General features: G+C 35.4%; 1 long non-coding RNA gene across 4 annotated transcripts in view; it reads left to right on the forward strand.

Moving 5' to 3' along the window:
* Positions 1–27,944, forward strand: part of LOC134736905 (uncharacterized) — a 503,219-nt gene that overhangs the window by 369,028 nt on the left and 106,247 nt on the right. For 3 of the 4 annotated variants that reach the window (XR_010121382.1, XR_010121381.1, XR_010121379.1), the window contains one exon: positions 21,571–21,693. This is a non-coding gene — a long non-coding RNA (uncharacterized lncRNA). Of the gene's footprint in view, positions 1–6,724; positions 6,829–21,570; positions 21,694–27,944 lie in introns of all 4 variants that reach the window. The other variant, XR_010121380.1, reaches the window with a different exon arrangement.

The raw sequence follows: 27,944 nt of genomic DNA on the forward strand, positions 1-27,944 counted from the left end.
TTTGATGTTGAGCCTAGATATCTCACCCCTCCTTCCTGTGAATATCTTTGGGTGTTGTCCTTTTCTGCCAGCTGGACATAGTGTTTAATAACTTTAATCTTCAAAGGGAAATAATCATTGTTTTGCCATCTTTTCATCCAGAGACTTCCCTGAATAAAATTAATGAGTCAAGTAATAGGTAAGTATCATAGAACTTGACTTGCAAACAAAATTTAACCTTGGACTCCCACAGAGCAAAACAATGATCTTGTTTCTTGCCTCCTTGAACAATATATAGGTATTTTCTTTGACTTTTATAATTGAGGGATCATTATGATGACCTCAAACTAGTTGTATTCTGGTTCAAGGTGACTTCATCATATTTTAGTCAGCAACAAAATTAGCAAGCAGCTTTTAAATGGCTGTTCTGTTAGCCTAACAATAATAATAATAATAATAAAAGTTATACCTCATGGGGCACTTCATTGTAAGTACACATACTCTCTCACACGTGTCCACATACATACACACTCTACATTAAAATCTTTAAAAGTTAGCACAAAGACTCACGCAACTATCAGCTTAGTTATTTTGTCTGTAGAGGTACCAAGTCTTCATAAAATAACCATAACTAAAGTACCAAAATATTGATTCAACAAAATAATATCAGTTCTTCTGCAGCCTCTTCCCCAGGGACATCGTTTTTTTCTAGAAATGAAAAAGGTCATTCTTTCCTCTTCTCCTTTTAACATACACACATATGTACACTTCATAACCTTAGAGGTTACAATTTGAAAACTAATCTTTCCCTCCTTCATTCCCCTATAACTGACAGTGTTGCTTTTTGTAATACTTCCCACCTCCACAAATAATCGAGATCATTTTCCTTGTAAAGCAGAGTGTGTGTGTGTGTGTGTGCGCGCGCACACACGCACTCATGTTTCGAGAGGTGGTGATGGGTACACAAAACCCTCTTGGGAACTACTCTCTTGTGTTGGCTCATGGTTTTATTCAGTTTTTTAGTCTTTATATTGCTATTCAATATATTTTAGGCACAATATCTATACCTTCTTCGTCTTTTCTTCCCAAGTATATGCACCCAAGACTGATTGAAGAATTAGCTTTTGGGGAGGGATCCAATCCCACAACACTGCCACACACACACACACACACACACACACCAGTATACACACAAAGAGTGCCTCAGTCTGAGACCCATCAAAGTGTTAGAAGTTCTTTATATTTAAACTGAGGAATTTTAGCTTAGTGCTACACCTTTCTTTAACTCACTTACTTAGCAGATCCCATTGAATGGAAAATCAAAGTGCATGTCCTTTTCATTGACCAGTGTGGCAATTTATCAGTATTGTAAAATTCCAACATACACACTAAGACTGATTCAGCTATGACAGCCTGCATTTCATGGTTATGCCAATTAGCTTCAAGCCTGGGGGCGGTCCCCCATTCCCCTCAGGGAGAGAGGCATTCACACAAAATGCTGTCCCCTGGCCTTCCCTTTGAAAAAAGTATAGACAGTCTTTTACAGGAGTTACCTACACCTCCTTCAAATGAGTATAATAATAATTAGACACCTCTTACTGAGCCTGACTTTAGCATTTGTTACCCCAAAGGACATTTATTTGATAGCCTTTCTTCCCTGACCCCTTCCCCAACTAAATTGTAGACGCCTTAAAAACAGAGGCTGTGTCTGGTTCACTTCAGTATCTTCAGCATGTGACATAGCAGTTAATAAAAATGGATTGAACTGATTTCCACATCATAGAAGTCATACCACTTAAAATAAAAATGAGTCAGAAGTTATTTTTTTCCCACCATTTTCAGAGCCTTTAGACTACTAAAAGGCAGTATTTAGAATGGCATTTCATGCCTAAATGAGTGGGAATGTTGAAAGATAAACTGTTTTCATTGTTGTTTGGTCTGAATCATCTGGGAAACATGCTAATTTTACTTTTTCCCCAGCTATTACCCCTGTATGCACACAAGTTGAACCTAATGGCATTAAAAGAAAAGGTAAGAAAAACAGATAGTATATAGCCGGGAAGGGAGGGTAGTTTCCACTTAATGAATTTTAAAAACTCATATGAGGTTGAAGTTGTTGTATCTCTTTGATCCTAAGATTAAACCCTGCCATGTGTAGCTTTGCAGAGAGCCTGGGTCTTTCTGGGAACTCTACTACCTGGAAGTGGTTGGCTGAGCTCTGAAATTCACAGAAGTACCCTTGTAGGGGAGAAGAGGTTTTCCTAGACACTTTTAGGGTCTCTAGCTGGGTCTGAAAATCAAACTGACAAAAACAGATTAACAGGAGAAAAACACACAAATTTACTTAATAAGTCTTAAATGACACAAGAAACTTCATAAGGAAATGAAGACCTAAAGAAACAGTTAAACTACATTTTTTATGCTAAGTTTGATGAAAAAGTGAATAGTCATGGAGAATTATAATTGGATAAAAATGTACAATCGAATGGTAATAAACTGGAGAGAACTTAGCAGGGTCTTTCTGTTCAGCTTCTTCTCTGTGTCCCTGTGTCTTCAGAGACAAGGATATTCCTTTCCTCTGGGTATAGAGAGAGCACCTGTCACATGAAGGTTTTATGACCTACTTCAGGGAAAGGTCAGAAAATTATTCTGAGGTTGTGTGACCTACTCTAGGGGAGAAGGGCAGAGGAAAGGTGGAAAAATCTTTCTGCTTCAGCTGCTTCTCCAAATGCCAAGGTGTCGAGATTTTGGAGTAGTATGTCCTGAATCCCATCACCCTTCTAGTCATTTCATTGTTCTTCCCGCTTCACAACTGATTGTTGAAAACAATATCAAAGCCACATTTCTTGCTGCAAAGACATTCTGTTTGAAAATATTGTGAGCAAAATATTCTTAAGAAAATGGTGTTTGTTTCTGGCCATAATGAGTCTTTCTTGATACTGATCTAGTAAAACGCCCTGAATTGAGAAATTTATGGCACACCATGGTTCAAATGCTAGGCAACAGATTCAAATTTTAATAGAAAGTTTCAATATAACAATAAAATGTTATTTTCTCATCTCTGCATTAAATATCATTTATATCTTCATCACAGGATTAAAATTGAATGACACTGGAAATAGGATGGTTTACATATCCAGACAGTAACCACTGAGGGCTAAGAGAACTAGTATACAACAACACAGAACACAATCTTGCTTTGCTTCCCTCTCCTTCTCCTGCCCTTGTGTTTTCTCACCTATTTTCAAATTCCTATGGGTGTCTCAGAATTGTTTCCTACATTATGAAAATGAGCCTTTTCTTTTCTCTAAAATCTTGACACTAGCTGAAACCCAGATCCTGGTGGCTTAACATCTATCTTAAGTTGACTAAGCAAGACATAGTTCACTACAAAATGGGATGCCTCCTAACAAAAATATATGTGATAACTGCTAGGGAAAATTTCAAAGTCTGAATCCTATTATTATGTGTTATAGTTGTGATATCACAGATGGAGTAAAATGTCTATTTGGGTTAAAAGAGAGGATATGGTCAGCTACGTCTGGAAAGGTTTATGAAGTCCCTACAAAGCACGTGGCATTTCATTCAAGGCAGAAAGAACATGGGCCAATGAGTGAGTTATAGACAGAATGTTTGTATCCTCCAAATTTCAGCCCTAACTCTTAATATTATGGTATGTAGAGGTGGGGCCTTTGGGAGGCAATTAGGTTTAGATGAGTTCATGAGGGTGAAGCCTCCATGTTAAGATTAGTGTTTTTATGAGAATAGGAAGAGGTAAGAGCTCTCTGTTTCTCCACCATGGGAGAACACAGTGAGAAGGTGGCTTTCTGGAAGCCAGGAAGAAGGTCTTCAAAAGGAACCAAATGTGCTGGCACCTTGGTCTTGAACTTCCCAGCCCCTAGAACTGTGAGAAATATCTATTGTTTAGGCTACACAGTCTATGGTACTTTGTTATGGGACAGCCCAAGCTGACAAATACAGGGTAGAAGCAGTGGAAAAAAATACTATGTTCTGGAAACTGAAAGCTTAACTGGAGCAGACGTTTGTGATATGACAGTAGTGGAAGATTGGGCTAAAGAGAAAACCAAAATTCTAATCTTCAGTTCACAAAAGTCTTGAATTTGACAGAAATTCTGACGTATTCATTTTCTGTTGCCACTCTGACAAATCACCATAACCTTAATGGTTTTAAATTACACAACTTTCTCTTACAGTTTTGTAGGCCAGAAATCTGACATGTTTCACCAGCTTATAATCAAGGTGTTGGCAAGGCTATATGTTTTTCTGGAGGGGCTAAGGGAAGATTTAATTCTGATTATTCAGCTACTGACCATCAGCTGAGGGCCTTTCCAGTTTCTAGAGGCCATCTGGGATTCATGTCCCCCTCCTCTATCTTCATAGCCAGCAAGGACAGGTCTAGTTCTTCTACTATTGCATCTATCTATCTAAAGATTTGTTTGTTAGATTGGGCCCACCTGGATGATCTAAGATAAATGACCTATCTCCAAGTCCTCGACCTTAATCACACCTGCAAAGTTTTATTTTATTTTATTTTTATTTTTTTGCCATATAAGGCGATATATTCATAGGTTCTATGAGTAGGGCATGGACATCTTTAGACCACCATTCTGCCTGCCGAAGCTGGTAAATGAAGAATTTCTAGTGATGTGGTATCAGATAAATTAGCTAATATTCTATACAATTTAACTAGAAATGTGGTATTCTATTAATAATTGAGCCTATTTTGTTCATTGTGCACATAAAGAATGAAGGCTATGAGACTCTCCAAAAGTGTATAGATCGTTTTATTTCTCTTCTCATGTTCTTCTCTTACATTCTCTTTTCCTTAGAACAAACTTAACATTTGGTAGTGAATAGGAACATGATCCACTCTTGGCACATAAAGATTTAGAATATGGATTTTGAGAGAACTAAATATCCAGTAGGAAGTCATTTATGTTTCCTTTTAACCAAAAGTAAAGACATGGTAAATGAAATGTTTTCCTCCTAGAAAACAAAATTTAGAATTGGAGCTTTGTTCATAAAAATACGTTTTTCTACCGTGAAAAACACCAGAATTAATAAAAATGTTTAAAATAAAACATCTTTAAGAAGACATTTCTTAATTATGTAAAAACCAGACAGTACAGAAAGCTATAGGGTAAATTTTGTTCTGAAGACATTTCATGCATTTGGGGGACAATTTATGATTCCTTTTTTTTGAGACGGAGTCTCGCTGTGTGTCCCAGGCTGGAGTGCCGTGGCGCGATCTTGGCTCACTGCAAGCTCCGCCTCCTGGGTTCACGCCATTCTCCTGCCTCAGCCTACCGAGTAGCTGGAGTAGCTGGGACTACAGGTGCCCGCCACCACGCCTGGCGAATTTTTTGTATTTTTTAGTAGAGACGGGGTTTCACTGCGTTAGCCAGGATGGTCTCTATCTCCTGACCTCGTGATCCGCGCGCCTTGGCCTCCCAAAGTGCTGGGATTACAGGTGTGAGCCACTGCGCCTGGCCTATATATGATTCCTTAATACATGAGCCTATTGAAGTTCTGATGAAAGTTTCCCTCCATTTTTTTCTAAGAACATTTCTCTATTAGTAAGCTAAGGAAATTTATTTTCCTGCATTTCTCTGAGCACTGTCAGATTTCTTAAAAATTAAAGTCAATGCTTTTCACACTTTTCATGATTTGTTCACTGTATATAAATGCTTCCATAGAGTCTTCAGATATCATACCCAGGAAAAAACATAGTTTCCATGATGATCTCCTTTTCTTCAATAATCTCTTGCTCTTCCATTTCAACAAGACCCCTGTGGACCTCCATTGGCTTACTGAGGTTGTCTATCAACTCAGAAAAGTGGCGATGTAAGAATTATGCACAGTTGCTGGAGAGTAAAAGAAATTTTTTGGTCATTATATTGGAAGTTTTATTTAATCTAAATCATTGTTTCAAGTTGATCATTCTATTATTAAAGTTAGGGTGTAGAACAGAAAAAAATACAGTGAAGTAGAAAATTTAAAATATACTTTGCAAATAATGATTTATAATTATTTTTAACGATGATAAGATAAAATAAATTACATAAAGCTGTCTTACAGAATAGAACACCTAATCTATGGCATACAAGTCAGAATGAAAGGGTTAGAATTTAGTCTTTTCCTACATAAAAATATCCTATGCCTTCCAATTGTAAAATATTTTTGTATCATTTTAATATTTATCTTTTAAATAAACATAAATAATTCTGACAGTTCTCTCAGTTGATTAGGATAGCCTTGGTATTTTTTTAAAAGCTCTATCTTTGTATTTGTTTGTGTCTCTTTTTATGCTTCCTATAGGGCAACGTGTAATCTTGGGGGTACAACACTCACAGAATTTTCCAACATTTAGTTTGGTGTTCCTTAAACTTTTTTAAGCTAATGGATTTCTTAAAAGTCACAATAATTTTCGAACACACCACAATTTACTAATTTCAAACTTAATTAAAGGTACATGTTGTGGTAAGGGATCATCTGTGGTAGAGACAGTGCTACAATTCTCCAAATTTATATCATTTTCCTCTTGGACATATGGGAAGGTTATACGTCCTGATCTTTACAAATAAATTTGGAGCAATAAACTGCATTCTGACCAATGTAATTGAGTGGAAGCAGTGTGGTCCACTTCCATGACTGGCACATAAAACCATTCAAGTGATTGTCATATACTCTCTTCATATACTCTTACAAACTCTCTGTTCTATAGGAATCTTTTGTTAAAGATGGAGGCAACAAAAGATGGAAAGATTCTGAGTCTCTGAGTAACCATGTGGAGCACAATCCCAGCTAACTCACATTGGATAGAAAAAGGTAAATATTTATTAATATAAGCCACAAAAATTTGTTGTTTATTGCAGCGACTAACCCTACTTATCTCAATACAATATTTTATATAGATTTTAGTGTGTGAACATAACAAACACCAAAAGTTTTAGATAAATGTATTATTAAAAAAATTTCTCATCATTTCCAATCAAACCTGAGAATAGCAGATATAATTCGAATTTATCATCAAGGTGCCTTGGTCCCACTAGAGCGTAGCGTGAGAACCGCTGCTTCTTCTTCTTCTCCTTGTCCTTCTTCTTCTTCTTTTTAATTTTAATTTTACTTTAAGTTCTGGGATACATGTGCAGAATGTGAACGAGTGCTTGCAAATGAAATAAAGTATGTCACGAAACCTAGATCATCAAGGCTTATCTGTACTTGATTGAGGCAGGTGACTTCCTTAAAATTTTCTTTTTTTTTAAATTATACTTTAAGTTCTAGGGTACATGTGCACAATATGCAGGTTTGTTACATGTGTATACATGTGCCATGTTGGTGTGCTGCACCCATTAACTCATCATTTACATATCCCTCCTACGTCCCCCCACCCCATGACAGGCCCCAGTTTGTGATGTTCCCCTTCCTGTGTCCAAGTATTCTCACTGTTCAATTCCCACCTATGAGTGAGAACATGCAGTGTTTGGTTTTTTGTCCTTGCGATAGTTTGCTGAGAATGATGGTTTCCAGCTTCATCCATGTCCCTACAAAGGACATGAACTCATCATTTTTTATGGCTGCGTAGTATTCCGTGGTGTATATATGCCACATTTTCTTAATCCAGTCTATCATTGATGGACATTTGGGTTGGTTCCAAGTCTTTGCTATTGTGAATAGTGCCTCAGTAAACATACATGTGCATGTGTCTTTATAGCAGCAATGATTTATAATTCTTTGGATGTATACCCAGTAATGGGATGGCTGGGTCAAATGGTAGTTCTAGATACCTGAGGAATCGCCACACTGTCTTGCACAATCATTGAACTAGTTTACAGTCCCACTAACAGTGTAAAAGTGTTCCTATTTCTCCACATCCTCTCCAGCACCTGTTGTTTCCTGACTTTTTAATGGTTGCCATTCTAACTGGTGTAAGATGGTATCTCATTGCGGTTTTTATTTGCATTTCTCTGATGGCCAGTGATGATGAGCATTTTTTCATGTGTCTGTTGGCTGCATACATGTCTTCTTTTGAGAAGTGCCTGTTCATATCCTTCGCCTACTTTTTGATGGGGTTGTTTTTTTCTTGTAAATTTGTTTGAGTTCTTTGTAGATTCTAGATATTAGCCCTTTGTCAGATGAGTAGATTGCAAAAATTTTCTCCCATTCTGTAGGTTGCCTGTTCACTCTGATGGTAGTTTCTTTTGCTGTGCAGAAGCTCTTTACTTTAATTAGATCCCATTTGTCAATTTTGGCTTTTGTTGCTATTGCTTTTGGTGTTTTAGACATGAAGTTCTTGCCCACGCCTATGTCCTGAATGGTACTGCCTACATTTTCCTCTAGGGTTTTTATGGTTTTAGGTCTAATGTTTAAGTCTTTAATCCATCTTGAATTAATTTTTGTATAAGGTGTAAGGAAGGGATCCAGTTTCAGCTTTCTATATATGGCTAGCCAGTTTTCCCAGCACCATTTATTAAATAGGGAATCCTTTCCCCATTTCTTGTTTTTGTCAGGTTTGTCAAAGATCAGATGGTTGTAGATGTGTGGCATTATTTCTGAGGGCTCTGTTCTGTTCACTTGGTCTATATTTCTGTTTTGGTACCAGCATGCCTGGAATCAGCATTGGCCTACAATGCCATCTGGGTGGACTTCTCTGATCCCAGACCAGAATCTTTGGACTCAGGCTGTCATTTCTTTTCTTTGGGGCCCTCTTTAATCCTCTACTTTGTGGCAGAGTTAACCAAATGCTCCAAGGAACTCTGGACTCATGCCTATGTGTTCTTTCAAGAACCCAGTTGTTCCAGGAGGTTAGCCTGTCAAGCAGATTGTTCCTGAAGACCAGAAAGGTATTTCATTCATGGGATCACATTAAATTAGAAAGCCATTATGGTTCTAGTATCCTTATTTGGGATAGCTCAAATTATTTACAGACAGGGGCTCCACACAAAAAATTTATTCAAGACCCTAAAAACCGTAAGGAAATCTCAAATGCCGTTGTATTAAGGTTAACAAGTGAAATATAAAATATTTAATTTTGGGAAGACGTATAGGATTTACAAGGGACATATAGTATTTATAAAGAAAACAGGAAATGATGGATTGGTAGAAATGGGATAGGAAGAAGGGATGTGATTATATGTAGGTCATTGTCAAGGTCCTAACTTGAGTTTGCAGTGATGGATTTGCAGGTGTTTATTAAATTGTCAAACAAACAAATGACAATTCATTCATAAACCAATGGTGACAGTATATTATAAACAAGAAATACGATTAATAAAATTGTGTCCACCTGAGTCCAAAAAATAAAAATAAAAAGTAAAAAACAAATAAGCAAAACAGAATAAAACCAAGCAACAGACTTAGAATAAATGAAAATATAAAGAACATAACAAATAATTAAAATAGCCTTTTGAATTACTGGAAAAGAATAGACTCTTTAATAAATAGTTTTAGCACAATTAACTATTCATCACAATACCTCACAATATACACTTGAATAAATTCTAAATGTTTTAAAAGAAAATAGTAAAATAAAATTTTAAAAATAGGAAAAATAAAAATTTAAGAATGTTTATATGCTATTGAGAAGACAAAAAATTAATCTGTCAATTACAAAGAAATAATTAGCAGATGTCCCTAGATTTTACCAATTTAAAATTTGACTTATAACCTTGGTATGACTACTTATAAATAATGTTTCAAGAAAAAGGGTGGTTTGTAAAAAAATGTATGCACTCTATATAATAAAGGGAACATTTATAGGTTATATGAAGATAATCAGAAAAATCATAAATGACCTAATAGAAAAATAGGAGAAATGTATGCACAATTAAGACAACTTGATGGTTGGAGGTTTGTGATTGTTTAAATTGGTAGCATTGATGGAAGAGCAATTTGCCAATATATATAATAATTTTAATTGCACACAACTTTAAATGGCCTGACAATTATATTCCTCTCAGCATTAGTAAGATGTCTTTTGGTTGTGATTGAGAGAAAAGCTAACAAAGTGGCTTAGGCAGCAAAAGGAAATTTATTGGCTCACATCATTGTAAAGTCCAGAGCTAGTTCTCGCTGGCATCAGAAACATCTTGTTTCAGGGATTAACAATAGGTCAACAGGACTTACTACTTTTTCTGCTTCTTGGCTCTGCTTCCACTATTTTGGCTCCATTCCCAGACAGGTTCATTCATGGTAGTGGCAGAAAGATTTTAGTGCTTTCAACATTGTATTGTAACAAGCTTATAGTCAGCAGAAAATATTGTTTTTCTTTCTTCCAAATTAAGAGAGAGCCATGGTGCTTGTGGGCCAGATGTGTCATGTGCCCATCTGTAAACCAAACTACGTGTCTGTGGTATGGAATACTTCAAGTGGCATCAGCCTAAAGCTCATGCTCCTCCCTAACTGGGTAGGGTCTTCCCTGAATTACTTAGCAGGGAGATGGAGGAGATTCTAACAAAGGTTATTTAGATTCCATTACTAAAAAATAGATGCTTGATGGGCCAGTGTCTTAAAGTGCTCACGATACTAGAGAAAGGAATCATAAGGATGTTCATCATATAATTATAGTAACTATAAATAAGAGCAATACTAAATATGTATCAATAAAGCAACATGACTTTAGTTTAACCCAATGAAATCTAATTGTATTACCTTAGAAAAAAATTTCTTAACTTACAGAATTAAGTGAAATGATAATATTGCCAAATAACATCAACAGAATGGCCCTATTTCTGTAAAAATTAAATTATAACTTGTAAAGTTACATTTATATGCAGTGTATATAAAGTTTACAGAATAATAGATATCAAACTTTAACATTAATTACTTTTAGAGAGTGGACAATTGAGAGGATAAGATAAAGTGAGACATTTACTTTCATTGTGAATACTTTTTTATTGTATCTAATTTTATAAGGAAGTATATAAATAAAATTCTTTCATAAATATTAAAATGAATTCAAACCTTTGTAAATAGAAAGAATATGGAGTTATCTGCTGAGTGACCAATTGTTTCACTAAGCCGATTGTTTCACTAAGCTGATTTAAAATAATGCTAGGGAAATAATACAAATGAAAAAAAACTTCAAATTGTTTTGATAGAGAAAATAAGTAACATCTGGACTTTTTATTTTCTGAGTCAAATGTGAAAGCTAATTTTTTTTATTTTTACTTTACAAGTCAGAGCTGTTTCCATAATGAGTTAGAGATTTTTGGAGAAAGGAGCTGTATGTTATAATTTAAAGTAAGGATTCCACTTTATATGTCATATATGTTTTATAAGGCCAAGACATCAGTTCAAAAGGAGCCCCCATCTGAGCAGCATAAATTCTGCTAAAATTAAAGATAGAACAAAAACCAAATTTATGGTGAAACTTTGCTGGAAGAAAGGTGAAATTATTCACGCTTTATAAAATGTTTAGGAGAACAATGTCCCAAAGAAATCATCAGTTTACAAATGGATAACTTGTTGTAAGAAGGGACAAGACAATATTGAAAATAAAGCCCACAGCTGCAGACTATCCACATTAATTTGCATGGAAAAAGGCCATCTTGTTTATGCCCTAATTGAAGAAGATGGATGCTTAACAGCACAAACAATAGCCAACACCATAGACATCTCAGTTGGTTCAGGTTACACAATTCCAACTGAAAAATTAAAGTTGAACAATGGGTGCCAAAATGGTTTCGCTCAGATCAGCTGCATACAAAAGCAGAGCTTTCAATGGAAGTTTTAAACATGTGAAAAATCAAGATACAGAAGCATTTTTTTCAAAGACTTATAATCAGGGATGAAACATAGCTTTACCATACAATCCTGAAGACAAAGCACAATCAAAGCAATGGCTACCAACAGGTGAAAGTGGGCTAGTCAAAGCAAACAAAAGCCAGTCAAGAGCAAAGGTCAGAGCAACAGTTTTTTGAGATGCTCAGGGCATTTTGCTTGTTGACTTTCTAGAGGGCCAAAAAGTGATACTATCTGATTATTATAAGAGTGTTTTGAGAAAGCCAAAATTTTAGCAGAAAAGGACCCAGGACACCCTCATAGAGAGTCCTCCACCACAACAATGCTGCTGCTTATTCCTCTCATCAAACATGGGACATTTTGCAAAAATTTCAATGGGAAATCATTAGACACCCAACTTACATTCCTGATTTGGGTACTTTTGACTTATTTTTGTTTCCTAGTCTTAAAAAAGCATCAATTTTTCCTCAGTTAATAATGTACAACAGACTGCATTTATATGGTTATATTCCCAAGACCCTCATCATGTGAAAACAAGCTCAACATCACTAATCATTAGAGAAATGCAAATCAAAACCACAATGAGATACCATCTCACGCCAGTCAGAATGGCTACTATTAAAAAGTCAAAAAATAACAGTGGCTGGCAAGGTTGTGGAGAAAAAGGGATGCTTACACACTGCTGATGGGAACGTAAATCAGTTAAACTATTGTGGAAGACAGTGTGGCGATTCCTCAAAGACCTAAAGACAAATACCATTTGACCCAGCAATACCATTACTGGGTATATAGTACACAAAAGAATATACATTGTCTATATACAGACACATGCACGGATATGTTCATTGCAGCACTATTCACAATAGCAGAGACATAGAATCAATCTAAATGCCCATGAACAATAGACTGGATAAAGAAAATGTGGTACATATATACCATGGAATACTATGCAGCCATAAAAAGGAAGGAGATCATGTCCTTTGCTGGGACATGGATGGGGGTGGAGGCCATTATCCTTAGCAAATTAACACAGCACAGCAAACCAGATATGGAATGTTCTGACTTACAAGTGGGAGCTAAATTATGAGAACACATGGACACATAGAAAGGAACAACACACACTGGGGCCTATCAGAGGGTAGAGGGTGGGAGGAGGGAGAGGATCAGGAAAAACAACTAATAGGTACTGGGCTTAATATCTGGGTGATGAAATAATCTGTGCAACAAACTCCCACAACACAAGTTTACCTATGTAACAAACCTGCACTTGTACCCCTGAACTTAAAACAAAAGTTAAATAAAAACTAAAAAATAAGATTAATAATGCTGATCTTTAAATAAATGTGCAAGGATTCAGTATATCATATATAAACCTTGACACAATATACTAAGTAAATGTTTACAATTTTTTTTAAAAAAGATAGACCGGCTGATATCATCACTTACAAAAGTGTCTTGAACTTGAAGGAACTAATGTTGATAAATAAAGTTTACATTAAAATAAATAAAGCCTTTATCTTGATTAATGAATAAACCATTACCTGTAAAGCACATATTTTTAAATAGCACTCACTCTAATATAGTAATTCATTTATATGCAGTCCATCTGCACTAATCACTGAGCTTCTCTAGGACACAGGCTGAATGTTATTTAATATACTTCTTTAGTGTCTTGAACACAGCCTGGTGTATAGAAAATGTTTAATGTTGATGGGTGGATGAATGAATAGGAAGAAGTGAGAAAAGAATAGGATGAAGTGAGAAAAGAAGTGAGAATAGTAGATGAGTGGGACTAGAATGGTCTTCCAATGTTAAAAAGATCTGAATTCAAATATCAGTTCTGTAAAACTGATATTTGCTTTTGCTTTGTGACTTTAGGTAAATTATTTCTCTGATTCTTATTTCCTCATCTTTAAAATAGAAAATATTCTTGCTTTTATAAGGGAGAGAGAAGGATTAAAGATAATAACATACTGAAAGTGTCAAGTACCCCAAAAGTACTCAACTTATGGCAAATGACAATACCTGTTAGTTTCCTTTCTTCCTTCTGTACTCTTTTCATAAGACAACCATAGAGTATTGTGTCTCACACTTCACCAGCAAGCATGAAGTAGGTAGTGGGCTGGAGAGGGAGTTTACAACTACTGGTTGGTGAAAAGTCCCAATTTCAGACCTAGGACAGAATTTGCAGAAATACATGAAAACAGAAACAGAAGGCAGGACTCTGTCTGATGCATGATAGTGTAAATAAGACAGTGCTCTAAATAAAAACCTAGAGACCTAAAGCTAGATTTTTAGGCCTCCTCAAAGTTTATAATTCATTGCTTGATAGAATCACTTTCTGCTTGATCCCATATTTTTAAACCATCTTTCTATCTATATTAAAGGTACTCATAATAAAGTGTATAGCTCTTAAATCTTTAGATAAGCATAGTTTACTATGCGACCTAGCCTCACTGATTTCACTCGCCTAAAATCCTTGTAGAATTTATTAAAAATGTCTAAGCATAATGTGAAAACCCTTTAAATTAAATAATACAGTGCTTTTTCCTATAAATGAGTGCTGCCCCATGGGCTAATACGTATCTTCCTATTCAGTGCAAAGCGGTTACCACCCCCTCTACTACCAAAGCTGAGCAGATGAACCTAGTAGAGCTTTGGTGGGTGTAGTGGTCATGATCACGGTAAAAATCTACCCTTTATGTTTCCCACATGCAACAATACGTGTGGGCTTTTGAGAGAGTAACTCTTGCTCCAAAGATGAAGCTAATTATTCTTAACCAGGGCTTCTACAAAAGTCCCTCATAGGTAGATATGTGGACATTTTGGCATTTTGGAAATGACACCCTACGAGAAAACATTACCAAAACTTCTTTCTTCGTTATGTCAGTCCCCCCTCATCATTCCACTCTCAAGGCTGGTGAAATCACAATGCTCATATAATTAATTAATATACTGTACTATGTTATATATTATTTATATTAATATGTTATATATTATATAATGTTGATACAATTCTCCCTCTACTGGGCCTACTCAATACATGTACATTATTACTAATATTAGCAGCAGTAGTAGCAGTATTTTACCTCATAATTTACATACCTCATTTAATTTAGCCTTTGCAACCATCTTGTCAGAAAGCCTCAAACATAATATTCTTGTTTCATGTTTTCTTGGAATATCATGGTTTTCATGTATAATATGAATTATCTTACTTTTTTGACAGCAAATGTAATATTTTATCCTTTAATTAGGCGAGGGGACTGAGGCTCAAAAAAAAAAAATAATTTTCCCAAAGCCACATAGCTAGTGAGTGTCAGACTAGAATATGATACCAGTTATTTGGAATTCTAATTTATATTCTTCCCTCAACACTACATGGGTGAAAGAATAATGGAAGACTTTCAAATGCTGAAAGAAACGAGTTAGACAAAGTAGAAAATATTTTTAGATGGTGGTAAGAGAAAAATAGAATTTAACTTAATATCACCGATAAGCAGTTCTCAGTGTGGTTGCTCATCACCTAAACAAACTTCCAGAGATAACTTAGCAGAACATCTATCCAGCTTGTGTATTTGAAAGGTTAGATTTTGTACCTTATATTTGATTGAGTAAACAGGACCATTCTCTTGTCATCTACGCTTTGCGATTTGTTTGACAAAATGAGAGTCAGTTATTTTTACTGTACATAATATGAAGAGAGACTGATGTGTTCCTGTAAGAGGGTCACCAGAAAGGAAGACCAGGGATAGGGAAGGATGGAGGAAATGCGGGAAAAGGGAAGATGAACTTGAAGAAATGGGGTATAATGGACTGAATAACATCCCCCAAAGATGTCCATGTACTCATGCCTGGAACCTGTGAATGTCTTACTTAATGAAAGGATTTTGTAAATATGATTAAAGTAAGGATCTTGAAGTGTCGAAATTATGCTGGATTATCCAGGTGGTCTCAAGGTAATCACAAGGGTCTTTATAAAAGGGAAGCAGAAGAATCAGAAGGAAAAAATATAAGGAACTAAACAAAGGTCATAGAGGAGAGAAGATGCTATACTCCTGGCTTTGAAGATGGAGGAAGTGGTCACAATCAAAGAATTCTGGCTCATGCATTCCTAGAAGTTTGAAAAGGTGAAGTAAGGGTGTCTCCCTCCCTAGAGTCTCCCATAGGAACACAGATGCTTAACTTTAGCCCAGTGAAACTGATTTTGGACTTCTGACTTCAAAACCATAAGATGAAATATGTTGCCTGAAGCCACTAAGTTTGTGGTGATTTGTTAGATCAGCAATGGGAAGCTAATACATGATCAAGAAAGGAGGACATGAAGGGAAGGGAAGGTAGAGAAAAAAAGAAGGAAAAGAGAAGGAAGGAAGAAAAGAAGAGAGAGATTAAGAAATTGTGAGAGTCAGCAGACTTGGAAAACCCATCAGGGTAAATATACGACAGAAAGAGGAAGGGGATTTGTAGTCACTAGAATTTCTCTCAGGAGAATATTGTACGTGTCAGGTTATATCTCAGGGACTATGTTGGTGCAACAGCAGATGGCCCCTAATCTTTATATTTTTAGTCTTGGAAAGAAGGAAACAGAGAAGCATTTACATATGCACTGAATAAATATTCACAATAAATTGGTTGTTAGTCTTTGCAATAGAAAATATTCTCAATTTTATAGAAGAGAAATCGGAGTCTCAGAAAGTATGAATGAACAATGGAGTCAGTATTCCAAACCAGACTGATCTTCCTCTAGAATGAGGAATTAAAGTAACTGAAAAGGAGAAAAGCAGGAAGGACAAGTATATCCAGAGCAGGGAGAGTGTGGGGCATAGGGGATCAGGGTGGGAAGATAGAGAATAAGTGGCTTAGAGTTACTGATGTGCTTGCCAGAATTTTGAGGAAAGAGTTAAGCAGCAAACAAATATCAAGATTTCTGGGCCTCTATGTGTACATTAATTTGTGGCAAGTTCTCTGGCAAGCACTAATACTACTACATGGGCAATATCTTTCCAATAGAGACTCTTCTGGTACCATTGCTTTCCATGGCATTGCTTTATTCTTCATTCACTTCTCTTTATAAACATGTTTATCAGGCACAAATAAGTCAATCCTACTTTGACTCTGTTTTTACCTTTCTATCATAACTGAAATGAGCTGAATTCTATTATTGATTTTAGCTGCTTTCTGGAGTCTTGACTCTGTCTCTGTGATATATACTTATTGAGAGAATTACCTTCTACCAAACCTCCTTTTCATTTTTTCTTGTCTCTGTTCATTCCATTTCAATAAATGTATATTGAACTCCTACCGTGTGCCATATAGTGGGCAAGGTGGTGGAACTGAAACTAATTGGAATAATAGGTAGTTATGCAAGCTCCCCTGACCCCCATACCAAAATATGAAGAGCTGATTTGTGCTCACAGAATGACTTTGACATGCCCAGAATGGAAGAGGGTCACAGCAAGGAGCATTGAACTGAACATGGAGAGTCAGGAAAGCTTCTGGCATGGGCTGGATTTTGCTGTGGAGATTTGGTTAAGTTGGAGGCTATGTTTTACCAAACATCTTTCCCTATAGAGTTCTAGGGTAGAGTTGGATAAATGAGAAACATGCAAAATATTTGGGAGGCAGAAGTAAATCTGTGGCCATTGCCTTGGAAGGTATTTGAAATCAGTTATGATGATGGTTGAATGCAGACATGACTGGGTGGAGCCAACCTGTTCTTACTCTTCTCTGGTTTGCATCCAGCTCAGCTTTCTGAATGCTGGTTGTCCAGATGGACAGAAATCCAGGCCCACTACCACATGCTTGGCAGCAGACCAGAAGATATGGTAGCTACGTAGCTAATTGGGATAATACCTCTCAGGGTAAATTTTAGAGTTCAGTGGGCACCATAGTAGCCAATCAATGATCCAAATTGTTATTTCATTTTTAAAGACCAACATTTTGTCTCCATGAGGCAGTTTTAATCTCAGTGTTTAGATCTTGGGGGACATTAGATACAAGACAGAAAAATTAATATGCCATAAAAAAGGAAAGAATCCATTGTAATGGGAGAGTCTTCTAGGCAAAACTTAATCTAAAAGTCATTTATCCTTTAGCTAAAAACCAAATCTACTTTAGGATAGTCACAACGACTATTCATAGGCTTTTCTGGAAATTGTAGGTAGAATACATTGGTGGAGCTTCCTGACATTCAAGAATTGGACTTTATGATTATCTCAAAATTGCACAGATGTGGGTAATAAATAGCAATTGGGAGATTTGGTAATAACCAGGAAACTAGAACCATAATTGAAAGTCTGAAATTGAAAAACACAGCCTCTGTATTTTATGACTATGAACACTTAATATTTAGCTAGTGCTTACCCTGTATCAGATACTATTCTATGTGTTTTAAATGTATCAATTAATCGAATTACCATGGATTATTAACAGGTAAGCAAAATTTTTATGTTTATCCTACAGATGAAGATACTAAGATCCAGAGAGTTAAATCACTTGCCTCAACTCAGTGAGCTAATAAACGGCAGAGATAAGATCCAAACCCAAGTCACCTGGCCCTAATCTGAGTGACACTATGTGTTGTCTCACACTTTATGGAACAGAATACTTAAGAGTTACGAACAAAGATGCTGAAACCCTTCACAGTTGATATGTCAAGACTGATACATGGAAGTATCAGTCTCACATAGAATATCTTGAAATGTGGAACATTATGTGCTATAGCTTGGATTTGAGTGTCCCTGAAAATCTCATGTTGGAGTTTGATCCCCAATGCTGGGGGTGAAGCCTAATGGGAGGTGTTTGGTTCATGGGGCAAATCCTTCATGAATGACTTGATTCCATCTTTGAGGTAGTGAGTTCTCATTCTATTGGTTCCCACAAGAGCTGTTGTTAAAATGAGCCTGGCACCTCCTTCCTCTTTCTCTTGCTCCCTCTCTCACCATGTGATCTGTGCACGTCAGCTCCTGTTCACCTTCCAGCATGAGTGGAAGCAGCCTGAAGCCCTCAACAGAAGCAGATGTTAGTGCTATGCTTCTTGTAAAGTCTGAAAAACCATGAGCCAATAAACTTCTTTTCTTTATGAATTACCCAGCCTCAAGTATTCTTTTATAGCAACACAAATGGACTAAGACATCATGTGACAATGTGGCAACAGAAATTAAAATTAAAGAGTGATCCAGATCAGGGCTGAAATGATAAGGGGTGAGGGGGGAGAGAGAGAGAATGAGAATGAGAATGAGAATGAAAATAAACAAAGAAGGGATAATTTAATTTGGAGGATAGACACACAACTAGGCCATATACTCCTAGCACAGGATTTCTCTGCTACTGAATAGATCCAGCTGAGGAAGGATGCTAGTTGTTGGGGACATAATTGTTGGTACCCTGCCCACATCCTCTCTTCTGGCTGGTGTACCATCCCATCTGCTTTGAGTGTTGCCTCCTTCTCAGGAGAATTGCCTCCCACAAGACAGGGAGGCCTGTTTCATTCCTACCTTCTTCAGGTCCATATGCTGTCACCAATGTCTGACTCCCTAGATGGTAACAAAGGCCACTCTCTGGCCCAAAGGTGAAACCAAGACTGGAACTGTTTGTGCTCCAGAGATTCCCACAAAAAACAGACTGCCGTGACTTTCTAGCTGAGAACTTGCTCTTGATTCACTTTTTCCACTGCCGTATCCTGTTATCTTATTCTGATATCAGAATCTAGGGAGCAAAACCACAAAACAAACCATTTTAAATGTCACTGTCATGATCACTTATATTTTGTGACAAACTGTCCTTTACTGCTGTCTGCTGAATGATCATCTGCTCTCTCATCAACCAAATCACAAGGTCAGCTACTACTCTTTAGATGATTTATTATACTCTAGGCACTGGGATAAACATTTCACATCTATCTCACTTAATCTTCCTAACACTCATGTGGTGAGTATTATTATCCTAAACTTAAATATTAGAAAACTGAGATTCAGAGAAATTAAACGAGCACTCATAGTTACTTGGTCAGTATTCCTTGAGAGCCTGAATAAGAACCCAGCCCACTCACCCCAAGTTACTGCTCTGCTTAGTCTACTATAGTGCATCTGTATCCTGTGAACAGGTCTGCATTAACACAAGTATCAAATCATTTTGGAAAATGCAATAATTTTATAGTTATTGGATAAATCACAGCAACAGGTGGAGTGCTATTGTTGAAAAAGTATATTTTAGATCTGTAGTCCTTGTTTTTACTATATTCAAGTATTTGTGAAGTTTTGAACTGAAAAATAACTTTAGGGTTCTTTCAAGAGTATCCCAATAATAACATTGTAATTGTTTGTTTGTATTACCTTATGTTTTCTTCAGTTGGAGACATCCCATCTACACAATACAGCCCAAATAATCAGCTGCATTCCTGCAGAGCCATCTCTTCAGTATATATAAATGAAGGAGATGAGCAGTATGATTTTATTACCAAATTCACAAAAGGGTATGCCTGTTGCCAATCAAAGCAACTCAGCTAGCTAACACTTACAAAAGTTCTATAGATATGTTAAAAGTCAGAAAATTCTAAAATTCATTATAATGTGTCTATTTAATTTATAAAATCCATTATAACTCTTACAATAAAATAAATTATATTCATATTTATGCTTAAATTCTGTAATATTGTTCATCTTAATATTACCTGTAGAATAGAAGTCTGGGAACATATAAGACCTTTTTAAAATTAATACTATTTAGTTTAGTCATAATATTATCTAGCCTTTTAAAGTAAATACTTAGTTGGGACTGATTTTATTATTCGCATGCTCACAGCAAATCTTTTTTATGAGCACCTCATTAAAGAGAAAATATTTTTGTGGGGCTGTTTACTGTACTTCCTTTCAAAAGCTTTCACAGTTCTGTGAAAATATCTGTATATGCCCAGAATGTCAGACACACAGACATCATCCACTGTGACTCATCATGAAAACGGCTCAGAATCACTGGAACGGACTTAAAACTAATACAGGTCTTACGTTTGTGATGCAGCTATTCATGTCCATTTTCATTCTTAATTCAAATTTTAAGAAATTCCTTTTGCCAATTTAAAAATATCATTTCAGAGTCTACACACATTTGTCATCAGGGGCCCATGACTTTTCCTTACTGTGGCCTTTGGCTTTTCTGGCCATATTAAATTTGTTTCTTTATTCCTGTTTTTAGTTTGGTGTTTCTAAGCTAAGATAGCTCCTATTTGTATTATCAACTAATGTGTGACATTAAGAAGATGCCCACATAAATTGGAGCAGGAAAGTGATAACTCAAGCGAGGATAGAGCACAATTGCTTCTGTCCTCTGCCCAAGCGAATTTTTAATAGAAATAGACTTATATTCTGGGATTGGAAGGGGAAAGAGGGGGTTGAAAGGGACAACCTTATCATCATATGGGACTTAGTCTGGTGTTTGTGTATGGAATAACTATTAGTGTATATTTGTGCATTATGTTCAGACCAAATGAAAACCATATTTTTTCATTTGCAATGCAATTATTTAATCCTGCATTTTATGCAATTGAATTTTTTATATCACACATAGCATTATGTTGTGTTTTAGTATGTCATGCAAAATGTTAAAATATTTTTATAGCCATATTGTATGTACAAACTATTCCATTTGTTTCAAACTTTAATCTGGATGCAAACACTGAGTTTAATATGTAATATGTAAAAATTAAAGCAAACAATTTTGAGAAAATTATTTTTATGTTTAGTTGATTTCACCTGAGGGTCTAAACATGATTCAAGTTTGTTGTTAGTCTGTTTGTCAAAGCATGTCATTGTATATTCTGATTGCCTCCAGGACAAGCTGTGAAACGCCTAGATTCCAGAGCAACAGACTGTGATCCATTCCCAACAACCCCTCCCTACCGTCTGCCACCAGTTCCCATAAAGCAGGAATCAGAGCTAGGCTGGCTCAACTAAGGTAAGAAGTGAGGCTTCATGTGAAAAAGACTATAGCTACAAAACAAATTCTCAAATATATGTTATGTGCTAAGATTTTGAACTTGACCCAGAAGTTTATGGTGTACACACAAATACGTACACACATGCACACAGTCATATACCTATGTTAAAAATTCTTTTTAGTGCTTTCCAATGAAAAGCATAAATTAGTCCATAAAAAGCTTGCATATTTTAAAGTATAATTTTATAAAAATATAAATATAGAAAAGTAGTGTGTCATAAGTATGTAGATAAATGATTTTCCACAAAATATAATGGAACATTATCAGTATCCTGGAAAAATGCTTTATTCCCTCTCCTAGCTTCTACATTTTCCCTGTGGCTAACAAATATTCTAAATGCTAACACCATGAATTAGGGTTGACTGTTTTTGAAATTTATATAAGTAGAAGCATATAATATATGCTGCATTTTTGTTGCCTAACATTTTGTGAAATTTTTCCATGACTTCTGTGTAGCAATGATTTACCTATTTTCATTACATTCCATTGAATGAGCATACCCCATATTAACCATTCTACTACTGATGGCCACGTGGTTTGTTTCCACCGTCGACTATTACTAATAATGCTGCCTGTATTTTAGTGAATATATGTACATATTTTTGTTGGATATATATACATCAAAGAATAGAACTCTAGAGTCATAGGCTCAGCTTTATGACATAGTGCTTAATACTTTATCAAATTGGTTGTATGAATTTACATTTCTACCAACAGTATCTGAGAGTTCTATTTACCTGCTGTCTTCACTGACGCTTGTTTGTCATTCATTTATGCCATTCTGGTGTGCATTTAGTAGTAAGCCATTGAATACCTTATCATATGCATATTGGCCATTGAAATATCCTTTTCTGTGTCCCATGAAGAGACTATTCAGCTTTTTGTCCATTTTTAAACTGAATTTTTTTTCTGCAGACTATTTTTTTAGAGCAATTTTAGGTACACAACAGTTGAGTGGAAAGTATGAATAGTTCCCATATGCTTCCTCATCTCACATATGCACAGCCTCCCCCACCAACAACATCCTGCACCTGGGTAGTACATTTGTTACAACTGATACCAACACTGAAATGTCATTATAAATTAAAGTCTAAAGTTTACATTAGCGTTCACTCTTAATTTACATTCTATGGGTTTTGACAAATGTGTAGTGATATATATCCACTATTATGGTATCAGAAAAGTTTCACTGCCCTAAAAATCCCCTGTGCTATACCTATTCCTCCCTGCTCCCTAACCCTGGAAATCACTGATCTTTTTACTGTCTCCATAGTTTTGCCTTTTCCAGGATATCATATGGTTGGAATATTTTATTTCATTTTACTTAATAGTATTTAGCCTTTTCAGATTGGCTTCTTTCACTTAGTAATATGCATTTCAGGTTGTTTCACAACTGTTTGTGGTTTGATAGCTCAGAACTTTTAATGCTGGATAATATTCTGTTGCATGAATGTGTCCCAGATTATTTATCCATTCACCCTCTAAAGGACATATTGTTTACTTCCAAGTTTTGGCAATTATGAATGAGGCTGCTATAAACATTTATGTGTGGTTTGTATACGGATGTAAGTTTTCAACTCATTTCCATAAATAATTTGAACACAATTACTGAATCGCTTAGTAAAAGTATGATTAGTTTTGTAAGAACCTCCAGATTGTCTTCCATCATAGTTGTGCAACTTTGCATTCCCACAAAAAATGGGAGTCCCTGTTCCTCCACATTCTCATTAGCACCTGGTGTCAATGTTTTCAATTTTAGACAGTCTAACAGGTACATTATAATATCTCATGGTTGTGTCAATTTGCAATCCCTTAGTATTATATGATATTGAGCATCTTTTCATATGCTTACTTGTTATCTGTATATCTTCTTTGATAGCACCTGGTGTCAATGTTTTCAATTTTAGACAGTCTAACAGGTACGTAATAATATCTCATGGTTGTGTCAATTTGCAATCCCTTAGTATTATATGATGTTGAGCATCTTTTCATATGCTTACTTGTTATCTGTATATCTTCTTTGATAAGGTGTCTATTCAGATATTTTATCCACTTTTTAATATTTGTTTTCTTATTATTGGGTTAAAACTCAAGGCTTCTTTGCATATTTTGGATAACAGTCCCTCATCAAATATGTCTTTTGAAAATATTTTCTTTCAGTCTCTGGCTTGTTTTCTCATTCTCTTGACAGTATTTTTTGCAGAGCAGAAGTTGTTATTATTTAGTGATGAGGCTCGACTTATCAATGATTTCATTCATGGATTATGCCACTGGTGTTGTATCTAAAAAGTAATCACCAAACCCAACCCAAAGTCATCTAGATTTTCTCCTATGTTATGTTCTGGGAGTTTCATAACTTTGCATTTACATTTAAGACTGTAATCAATTTTGAGTTAATTTTCTGCAATGGGAATAAAGTCTGTGTCTAGATTTTGTTTTGCATGTGGTCATCCAGTTGTCCCAGCACCATTTATGGAAAAAAATATCCTTTTTCCATTGAATTGTTTTTGCTTCTTTGTCAAAGATCAGTTGACTCAATTTGTATTATATTTCTTTCTTAACTCTCTGTTATAAATGTGATTTAAAATTGAATATGTTTACATTTCTTTCTTATTGATTTGCCAGTGTATAGGTGTGTGTGTGTGTATATATATGTGTGTGTGTGTGTGTGTGTGTGTATATATATATTCTGCATAATAGTTCTTTGTCAGGTCTACATATGACAGATATCTCAATCTGTGATTTCCCTTTTTATTTTCTTTATGTTACTTTTTGATGAACAGAAGTTACAAATATAATTAAGTCCAATTCGACAATATTCTTTATGTTAATGCTTCTTGGTCCTGTTAAATGAATCTTTCCCTACTCCTTGTTCATAGAGAAATTTTTCTATGTTTACTTCTATTTTTTCACCATTTACATTGTGATCTAAGACCCATCTAGAATTAATTATTGCATATTGTGTGTATTGTGTGAAGTACCATTGTTTCACTTATTAAAATACTGGTATCAACAACAAAAGGAAACAATAAAGTGAAGAGACAATCACAGAATGGGAGAAAATATTTGCAAGCCATACATCTGATAATTAATACCCCAAATATATAAAGCACCGAAACAACTCAGTATCAAGAAAACAAATAACCCAATTAAAAAGTGGCCAAAGGACCTGAACAGGTACCTTTTAAAGACATAGAAATGGCTTACAGGAAGGGGAACATCACACACCGGGGCCTGTTGTGGGTGGGGGGAGAGGGGAGGGATAGCATTAGAAGGTATACCTAATGTAAATGACGAGTTAATGGGTGCAGCACACCAACATGGCGTATGTATACATATGTAACAAACCTGCATGTTGTGCACATGTACCCTGGAACTTAAAGTATAATAAAATATATATATAATAATAAAATAAAATAAATTAAAAAAATGCTCAGCATCCATAATCGTTAGGGAAATGCAAAATAAGTCCACAAAGAGATATCACCTTACATCTGTTAAAAATACCTTTTATCAAAAAGATAAAAGATAATTATTAGCGAGGATGAGGAGAAAAGGGGGAACCCTTGCAGGTTGTTGGTGGGAATGTAAATTAGTACAACCATTGTGGGAAATGGTATGGAGGTTCCTAAAAATATTAAAAATAGAACTACCATATGGTCCAGTCATCCCACTGCTGAGTATATATTCAAAGGAGTTGAAATCAATACATTGAGGGGATATTTATACTCCCATACTCATTTCAGCATTATTCACAATAACCAAGATATGGATCTGTTGTTGATCAAAGATTACAAAGTTTCAGATAGACAGGAGGAATAATCTTTTAGATCTATTGCACTGTAGGGTGACTCTAGTCAATAATAATGTATATTTTAAAATAATTCAGAGAGTAAATTTTAAATGTCTTAGAATAAAAAATGATAGGTAAGTTAAGTGGTGGATTGGTTAATTACGTTGATTCAATCATTCCACATTATATACATATATACAATATATAAAACATGATATTGCAGTCCACAAATGTATGCAATTATGATTTATCAATTAAAAATAAAATTAATTATAAGTAAAGCTGAGAAAAATAAAATAAAATATTGATATCCAATCAACCAAACACCATTTATTGAAAAAAATATTTTCTCCATTGCACTTTAATATCATAAATAAAGAGACTGTAAATGTTGATTATTTATCTTTGGTATGTCCATATAAATTTTAGATTTAGGGTATCAATTTACCCAGAATTGCTACTGGAGTTTTGATTCAGACTTAGTGAAATCTATAGGTCAATTGGGGATAATTTACATCTTTGTAGTACTGAGTATTATAGTTGATGAATATAGCATTTTTCGTTATATTTTCTTAAGTTTTTAGTAATATAATAGTTTTCATTGCAGTTTTAAGTTTTAATTTCCTTAGTTAGATTTTTTCTATAGAAATGTAATGTTTTTGATATTACCTTAAGCATTAGCTCAATAACATTTTATTTTTAAAATTTTTGTTGTTGGCTATAGCAGTACAGTACAGTTGATTTTTTGCATATTGACCTTCTATTCAACAAGCTTGCTAAAATTTACAGATTAGTTCTAATAATTTGGGGATTCTTTTAGATGTTCTATATCTACAATCCTGTTATTTGTGAATTATAACAGATTTTACTTTTACCTCCCCATTCTTTATGTTTATTTTCTATATTGCTTTTGCCAAGATCTTCAATACACTGTTGAATAGTGATATCAGGAATCTTTGTCTTTATCCAGCCAAGTGATGAAGCTAAGAATTGAACCTAGGAAGTTTGTCTCCAAACTGTACGTTTAATTATTACTCTATAATTTCCTCTAATATTTCAATATAGATCTCTGGGGATAGAATTCAAAACTGCCATGAAAACATGCTGCTAAGGTCTCTAGCTGCAGGTAGCAGAATTGAGTGATGAACTTAGCTGATGCCCTTCTGATCAACTACCACATTCATGCCAATGACTGAACAAAGTGGGTCTATTCTAGAGATAGAAACCTTCTCTAGTGGGTATCTGGGCATGATGATGACTCCTTACCAGCAATTTTTCTACCATAGTCCTTTTTCCTTCCCTTCTTTCACAGATGTTAGACCAGTGTCATGGTCCAAAAGCTCTCTCCACCTCCTCTTTCTTCCTCCCCTAATAAACTTTTTGTATATCTAGTTCTGTCTTGGCTTCTCCTCAGCAAATCCAAACTAACACAGCTTTGAAAGAGTAACAAATATTAATTCTCACCTAATAAAAATGTTAGAATGAAGGGATTATGAAGACAGGAGACTTTAGAAAGCTTCTAGGACTTTGGAGTTGGTGGGAGGCTAGTTTGAGTCTATGTCTCTTCTTGATAGGTGGTTTCTTTAGGGCTCATGCACATCTTTGAGTTTCCATTGTCTTTAAGTTTGAAAATTCTTTTCTTAGAAGTCACTCTGGATTATGAAATTCTAGTGAGGGCTGTGTGAGACTACTCTTCAAACAAGATTTTGGTGAAAGAGAGAAGTAAACGGTGTTCTTCAATGCTATTTAGACCTGCTCACCTGGTAGCAGATGAACAGTGATACCAGGCACATTTTCTCCCTTGCCATTCAGCTGAAGTGTTCTTATAGTATCTCTCAGGAAATTAAACACATAATATAGTTTCAGTAGAGAATCCCAAAACAGCAACTGGGCATTAGAAGAAATCTTAAATCAATTGTCAAATCAATGTGCATTTTCACCATCAACAAAAGTGAAATACCCATCAACAGTAAATATCATGAGAATATTCATGAGTGGGCTTGTGTATAAACAGTATAAACAGGACAGATAGGTGTCATCTTTCTATACCTAAGGAAAACAATATCATGCATGGAAGTACCATAAGTGCTGAGGACCTCATCCATGGAAACAAGGACCTCTTTATATACTGCTTCTTTTGCACTGATTCTGTAAAGTCATAGTGGAAAGGGCCTAGAATTTGGAAAGTACATAAAATTGTTTGAATCCTAGCTTCTTTATGTTCTGATGAGTGTCATTAAGTGTCATTAACAAGATACTTTTCTGGGACCCAATTTTCTCATCTGAAATATGGGAATAATAAAGTATACATTGCAGAATTATTGTGAGGAATAAAGGAAAATTATTTCTATTAGTTGATGCCAAGTAACTATGAATTTCCTCCCCTCCCCCCACACCCATGCTGTCTCCTTTTCT

The sequence above is a fragment of the Symphalangus syndactylus genome, chromosome 6 (genome assembly GCF_028878055.3).
Source record: "Symphalangus syndactylus isolate Jambi chromosome 6, NHGRI_mSymSyn1-v2.1_pri, whole genome shotgun sequence".
Lineage (NCBI taxonomy): Eukaryota > Metazoa > Chordata > Mammalia > Primates > Hylobatidae > Symphalangus > Symphalangus syndactylus.